This window comes from Triticum urartu, chromosome 6A, assembly GCF_056163025.1.
Source record: "Triticum urartu cultivar PI428250 chromosome 6A, HENAU_Tu73, whole genome shotgun sequence".
Taxonomy (NCBI): Eukaryota; Viridiplantae; Streptophyta; class Magnoliopsida; order Poales; family Poaceae; genus Triticum; species Triticum urartu.
The window spans coordinates 26,221,556-26,229,267 of record NC_141878.1 but is presented as its reverse complement, the minus strand read 5'-3'; the positions used below and the strand labels follow the sequence as shown (position 1 = coordinate 26,229,267).

The 7,712-nt window shown below is 46.1% G+C and overlaps 1 long non-coding RNA gene across 1 annotated transcript; it reads left to right on the top strand.

Moving 5' to 3' along the window:
* The first annotated feature begins 1,611 nt into the window (after positions 1 to 1,611).
* On the top strand, positions 1,612 to 2,813 carry LOC147963462 (uncharacterized). The gene is made up of 2 exons (XR_015608137.1): positions 1,612 to 2,175; positions 2,257 to 2,813. It is a non-coding gene; the product is annotated as an uncharacterized LOC147963462 (long non-coding RNA).
* The last annotated feature ends 4,899 nt before the right edge of the window (positions 2,814 to 7,712 follow it).

Below are 7,712 nucleotides of genomic sequence, written 5' to 3'. Positions count from 1 at the left end.
AGAAGATTTTGTGAAAATTGTGACATATGCACATGGGTGTGAGTTACATCGGCCTGGGCAGTCCTGGAGCTGCAATCCCCCCTGGAAGTGTCTGGCAATGGCAGCGACGCTGCCCTGTTGCTCCAAGTCTCGGCGCCTCGCCATCTTTGGCAGGAGGCAAGGTTGGGGTGAGGCCTAATGTTGTTGTTTTTCTGCAGTTGAGGGCACCTCCTCACCTAGTTGTAGTCACTTGATGAGGATGCCCATGTGTGTGTGTGTGTGTGTGTGTGTGTGTGTTCATGTTTTTCAGACTCCTTTTTGGAGGTTGTACCCTCGATGTCTTCCTGTTCAATATATGCAATGAAACGCAAACTCTTTTGCGTTTTCGCGAAAAAACCCGACTCCGGGTATGACGTTTACCCTTTTTAAAATTTTGAAAAATGCATATGGAGTCTGAAAAACATGAAATTTGGCATGGTACCCTCACATCACATTCAGATCACGTCGTTAAAACTTCAAAAGGTTTTGAAAAAGTTATGACATACGCTGCTTCGAAACCAAAACATCTCCAAGAAAGAATCTAGGTTTCGAGAAGAAATGGGTCAGGTTTGAAGGCGAAGCAGCCATACTTCATCTGTTGGCATTGAAATTTTTTATACACTCAACATACACCATTTTCTGATAGGTTACAGATAAGAGTTTGAATTAGCCATAACAAACCATTCATCTTTTGCAAATTACTTAACAAGGAGAAATCTATTTGTTATGTAAAGATTTTTTTTGCATGAAACCAGTCTGTTTAAATTCAAATTGTTAATGGGAACATAAAATTAACCTTTATTTAAAATTTGAAACTTTTCTGTACTTATAAGAAATATTCATACGTTTTAAAACATATAATTATACAGCAAAAGAAAATTATGTATTGGAAAAATTATTAGTCTATTACAAAATTCATTCAGAGATGCCGATAATAAAGTTCCAAATCTAAATGAAAAGTAGGCCCACATGCATTTTTAGTTTACTGTCCACCTCGTGTGCAACTACACTTGCATGCCCTTTCGGTTGAAGGATAGTTCGGTTTCTAAGATTCCCGAGATGTGCATACCTTAGAGAGCAATCTATAGTCCACATTTTCCGAAGTTACCTAAGATTTTAACACAAACACATGAGGTCTGGAAAGGACCCCATACCGGTTTTCATAAATTTCTGATCAGTTTTAGATATCATCATCATTTTTCCCGATAACTTGGAAATAGAAGTTCGAGTTATCCCTAACAAACATTCTATATTTCCATCTATCTCCAGGACATAAGCTAAATTGAAAAATAATACATCTTTACATATATTTATTTCTGAAAGTTTTAAACCTTATTTGAGACACTTGTAGTTCAGAATGGAATTACTTTTAATAAATTTATTTGCAAGTTACTTTACAAGGGTGCCTTAATTCGTTAATAAAAATGCAAAAAAAAGTTAGGACGAAATCAAGGAGAGAGTGGGCTGGGCCGAAGCAAATAAAAGCCACTAAGGTTCACAGGCGTGTATCTCGCGTGAGCCAATTCCTGTGTCCTGATTGGTTGTTCCAACCCTCCCACGGATCGCAGACAGCCACCGTCTGATCCTCCCGAATCCAACGGCAAGGAATGCTCCCCCTCTTTCCTGTGTTTCCTTCCGTCCACGGTCCACCCACGAGCCACGAGACGCCTGCTTATCTTCCACCGAGAGGAATTGGATCCATGGCGGCCTCTTCCAGATCCTCCACCCTCCCCCTCCCCATCCATGGCGACCGCCACTCCACCAAGACAAAGGCTGGCAGCCACCGCAACCTCGCCATATATGGCATCTTCCCTCTTCATCCCGAAACCGTCGCGTTAACAGCCGCCGCAACCTCTTCATCCACAAGCATCTACATCTCTGCATCCCGCACCGACCATATGCGATGTTAACCTCGCCCAGTTGGCGGGGACGCCCCTGAAGGCGGATCTAGTGCACGCGTCGCGGGTGCCGTGCTGCGGATGGTGCCATCTTGCTGCAAGGACCGACCAGGTCCCCCATGGGCTTGCATAAGCTGGATGGGCCGGATGTGGTGACTATGGGCGTGCTCGAGGTCCTGCTCCAGCCTCCACCTGATGGAGTTTCGCCGCATCGGACCGGCGGGATCCTCGGCAGGCTGTGAGCTGCAGGTCCCACCAGGTCTCCCCCCTATTGCTTTTGATTTTTCCCACCTTTCCTTTCTGATTTCCCAAACCGTTCTTAGTGCTTCTTGACACGCAGGTACTACAGGTTTGATGGTGTCTTCATCGGTTGAGATAGAGTGCCGTTCAGCAGCATGGTTTGAGGAGAGTTGGTAGCGAAAATGGTGTCTCCCTCGGATGACTTTGGCGGGTACGGCCGGATCCGTGGCCATGAAGGCACGGGGATTAACCCAAGTTGAAGTATGGCGAGTGCCGCCGGCGCTTGAGGAGCTGGAGAGTAACTTAGTGTTCTACAGGAGGGACGAGACTTGCCTGCTCCCCTGTCGTGTGCTCATCCGTACTCCCGTCTATGTGGCTTGATTTGATTAGAACAAAATATGGCCCGGCCCTACCTCTTTAAAATCAGGGGGGAGATGATTAGATTAGAAAGAAAAAAGGAAAAAAGAAAACCGTACGATTAAGTGGGAGCACGGATGGGAGCACGAGGAGGGAGCACGCAAGCCGGATCCCTACCGGAGATGTTTGTAATGTTAATTTTTTACTGATTTTTTTGCTCCTGTACATGTGTATTTTCTGCTCTGTTTATGTAACATTCATTTTGGTGAATGAAATGAGCATATATTTTTTATGATAAAACATATTGCCTTAAATTTCCATGGACCAAGACAAGAGAAATAAGATGAGAGGTGGTTGTGTCGCTTTTAGTGAATTAGTGGGCCTTGGACCGACCATAGTGTAATGGGCCAAAATTCAATTGGGTTGATTGCTATATGGGTTGTCACTGTTGGACCTAGTCAGAATTTGATGGGCCATGTTTTTAATTGAGCTGATTCCTACATGGGCTGCCATGTTAGATCCTTGTCAAATGATGACATGGCAAACATGTTAACGCCGTTAGAAGCATATCAGTTAAGCACGTTTGGGGCAGATCCATGACGGTCATGAGCCGTCAAGGATGCTGTGATGTCAAATTATGACGCGATATACATGACGGATTTCTACTTCATCATGGATGGGCACCCATGACAGATTTTCATTGATCCGTGACAGATCAGATCCGTCATGTATTAACAGATTTCTTGTAGTGACATAGACAAACAGAGTGTCACTAGTATGCCTCTACTTGACTAGCTCATTGATCAAAGATGATTATGTTTCCTAGCCATAGACAAAGAGTTGTCATTTGATTAACGGGATCACATCATTACGAGAATGATGTGATTGACTTGACCCATTCTGTTAGCTTAGCACTTGATCGTTTAGTATGTTGCTATTGCTTTCTTCATGACTTATACATGTTCCTATGACTATGAGATTATGCAACTCCCGTTTACTGGAGGAACACTTTGTGTGCTACCAAACGTCACAACGTAACTGGGTGATTATAAAGGTGCTCTACATGTGTCTCCGAAGGTACTTGTTGGGTTGGCGTATTTTGAGATTAGGATTTGTCACTCCGATTGTCGGAGAGGTATCTCTGGGCCCACTCGGTAATACACATTACTTAAGCCTTGCAAGCATTGCAACTAATGAGTTAGTTGTGGGATGATGTATTACGGAACGAGTAAAGAGACTTGCCGGTAACGAGATTTAACTAGGTATTGAGATACCGACGATCGAATCTCGGGCAAGTAACATACCGATGACAAAGGGAACAACGTATGTTGTTATGCGGTTTGACCGATAAAGATCTTCGTAGAATATGTAGGAGCCAATATGAGCATCCAGGTTCCGCTATTGGTTATTGGCTGGAGACGTGTCTTGGTCATGTCTACATAGTTCTCGAACGCGTAGGGTCCGCATGCTTAAAGTTCGATGACAGTTATATTATGAGTTTATGTGTTTTGATGTACCGAAGGTAGTTCGGAGTCCCGGATGTGATCACGGATATGACGAGGAGTCTCGAAATGGTCGAGACGCAAAGATCGATATATTGGACGACTATATTTGGATACCGGAATGGTTCCGGGTGAGATCGGGATAATACCGGAGCACCGGGAGGTTATCGGAACCCCCCGGGAGGTATATGGGCCTTAATGGGCTTTAGTGGAAAGGAGGGGAAAGGAGCAAGGGAGGGGGCGCGCCCCCCAAGCCCAATCCGAATTGGGAGGGGGGCTGGCCCCCCCTTTCCTTCCTCCCTCCTTCCTCTTCCTTCCCTCTCCCTCTCCAAATAGGAAAAGGAGGAGTCCTACTCCCGGGGAGTAGGACTCCCCCCTTGGGCGTGCCTCCTCCCCTTGGCCGGCCCTCTCCTCCCCCCTTTATATACGGAGGAGAGGGGCACCCCATAGACACAACAATTGATCTCTTAGATCTTTTAGCCGTATGCGGTGCCCCTCTCCACCATAGTCCATCTCGTTTATATCGTAGTGGTGCTTAGGCGAAGACCTGCGACGGTAGAACATCAACATCGTCACCACGCCGTCGTGCTGATAGAACTCTCCCTCAAAGCTTGGATGGATCGGAGTTCGAGGGACGTCATCAGGCTGAACATGTGCAGAACTCGGAGGTGCCGTGTGTCGGGGATATACCCCGCGGTATGACCCAGCCAGAAGTATGACCCGTCTGGACTTGGTGCTTTATCATGGCCCGCTGGAGGATTGGCGACTCACGGGTCTGGCAGTTCACTGGTGTGACGACTCACGAGCCCGGCGACTTGATGATGGCCCCGACGGCGGGTCAGACGGATGACAAGCGCCCAAGGCCCAGTAGGCCGGCTAAATGTTATAGTGGGCCGGCTTAAGACGAAAGGCATGAGGAATATTTCCTTTACGAGGAAGCAAGACCCATACTTGTATCCGATTTGTAATAAGAGAATAAGTTAGTTCTAATCCTACTAGGATTCTACATGTAAGCCGTCCCTTCAACTTATATAAGGAGGGGCAGGGCTCCCCAAAGGGGGACAAGTAAGAAACAATCTCTAGGGCTAGACACAAAGGGGGATCCGGCTTATGCGGCGACTCTCTCATGAGCATAATGAGATCTAGCCACAAACCGCACGTAGGGCTATTACCGGATGATGTTTCCGGGGGCCCGAAGCTGTCTAAATCCTTGTCTTGTGTTGCGTCTCTCGATTCCGCTCAACCCCTCTCAAGCTACTACAAAGATGCGTTGGCCTCACGACGAAGTCCTCACACTAGGACATCTGCCGTGACAACTCCATGACAGTTGGCGCCCACCGTGAGGCCATGCGCACGGTGGTGTTGAGTTCTTGGAGGGAGCTCTTCGGGGATCGAGAAGTTCGCGATTTGTTGAAAGAAGAAGAACCGGTTTTGAAGGATCTACATCGTCTCCATAAGCAAGCGGCCGGAACGACGTACACGATTTGAGATGAAAGAAATTTAGGGTTGTGTTTTTTACAGCCGCCAAAAAATCATGTCGATCCACCAACACCGAGACAAATTATTGTTTGATCATCAAAGAACAAAATTAATTCTCAGATGTTCAAGTCCAGACTTGGCCTGGGGTTGCAGCGAGTCACGACTCAGGAGGAGATTTAACTAATCGATTCTGCTGTTCATCTAAGGGAAACCCACGCCTGTACATACCAAGAAAAAGTACTAGACTAGCTATGTTTGCCCCAGCCGCGTCTGTCACGTTAAATGGATCATCCATCATCCGAACAAAACATCTAAATCTATTTTTGACATGTATTGTTTTTTGTCAATGAACAATTACTTTGCCCTGTAATATTTTTACACATGATAAATTTTTATGCCATCATACCGCGGATACGGAGTGCATGCACTAGCATTCGTCCATGTCACGCTGCTCGACAGACATGCGTGCAAGCCGCCGTTCCCGCGGTCCAGTATTCATCAACTCGTCAGGACCCCCGCAGTCCGGTTTTACATCAACGTGCCGGCCAACTCACCCGTTCGCGCCGTCTTACAACGCCAAGGACGACTCGCCCGTCCACCTGCGAGACCGGTTCATGCATCCTCGCCAGCTTACAACACGGGGGGAAACTTGCTCGTCTGCACCGGCTTACAACGCCGTGACCGGGTCATCTTTCTGCTCCTGCGGTCGATTCATCCGTGATGGATTTCAGTGATCATCAACTCCGCGGTGAATAGTTTCCGGCCTAACATATCGGGTGAAATCCATCCAGCATATATTTTATATTATTTTCTTTAAAAGAGCAATTATTCTGGCTTGTAAGTTCTCCAATGCAGGACGGGGTCATTATATCATTGCGCTGTTGAAGGACTCATACCGGTTTATATCACGGTCAAATATGGAGAGTCTCAAGCCAACTCCTCGAGTAGTCTTAAGACTCGAGGGCTACAATGACATGACTCGAGAACTCCGGGTCATTGGAGGGAATGATAACCCGGTTCCGGAGGACACCGCCATATTGATGAAAATTTAAGGGCCATCAAAAAATTGTCGGTTCAAAATAAAGATTCCGGTTTAAAATCCGGTTCAAGAGACATCTCTCTCCTGCAAAGCTTTGAAGATCTCAAATCCGGTTCAAACATCCGGCTCAAGGTAAATTTGTCTCTTACAAAGCTTTTAAGCTCTCAAATCCGGTTCAAACATCTGGCTCAAGGACAATCTGTCTCCCACAAAGTTTTGAAGCTTTCAAATCCGGTTTAAAGTTCTGGTTCAAAAAGAATTAATCTCTCGCAAGATTCGAGTTCTCAGAAAAATTAAAGGTTGCCAAAGAGAACTTGCTGCCATGATGCGCGGTTCAAACATGGGTATCCTGCCCTACGGCTTACCTTATTATGGTCACTTGGGGGCTTCCTGCTCATCGAGCATAGCTGTCGGTACCCTCTTGATCGGCGCGATGCCAAAATTTATATGATCACTTGGGGGCTTCTTGTTCAAACATAGGTCGTATTCGAACCAAAGAGAACATAGCTGTCGGTACCCTCTTGATCGGCACAATGCCAAACTCACTAGGGGGCTTCTTGATCGTATTCGAATCATAGCTTAACCCCTTTTGGGCCCGACTTGGATAGTATTTGAATCAGGGTCGTTAAAAACCTCTCAAGGTCATTTGGGGGCTTCCTGTTCAAACATAGGTCGTATTCGAACCAAAGAGAACATAGCTGTCGGTACCCTCTTGATCGGCACACTGCCAAAGCCACTGGGGCTACATGATCGTATTCGAATCCTAGCTTAACCCCTTTGGAACGTTTACTGATCGTATTCGAATCAGAAACCTCGATTTTTATTTGGTTTAAGTTTTTGCAAACAATCTTTGGTTTTGTCTTGAGACTTTTTTTGTTCAGATCTAAGTATAAGTGTGGTTTCGTTTAAACCCGGCTTGGCTTTGGACGATAAGTCGCCAACATGTGACAATTCCACGACAATCATCATATATTTGGAGGTATTGGCTTCTAAGGATTGGGTTACACCCTTACTGCACAGGTCCTGTAAACCGACATTACAAATTCAATATCACAATGGTTATATGTGGGATATTATGGCTCGCCCTGTGGTAAACTGCCAAGGGATCTTGTGATTTACTTGTGTCCAGGATGAGACTACATTTGGGTGGTTACCCCCTGGCTTTTGACGTTAAGTTGC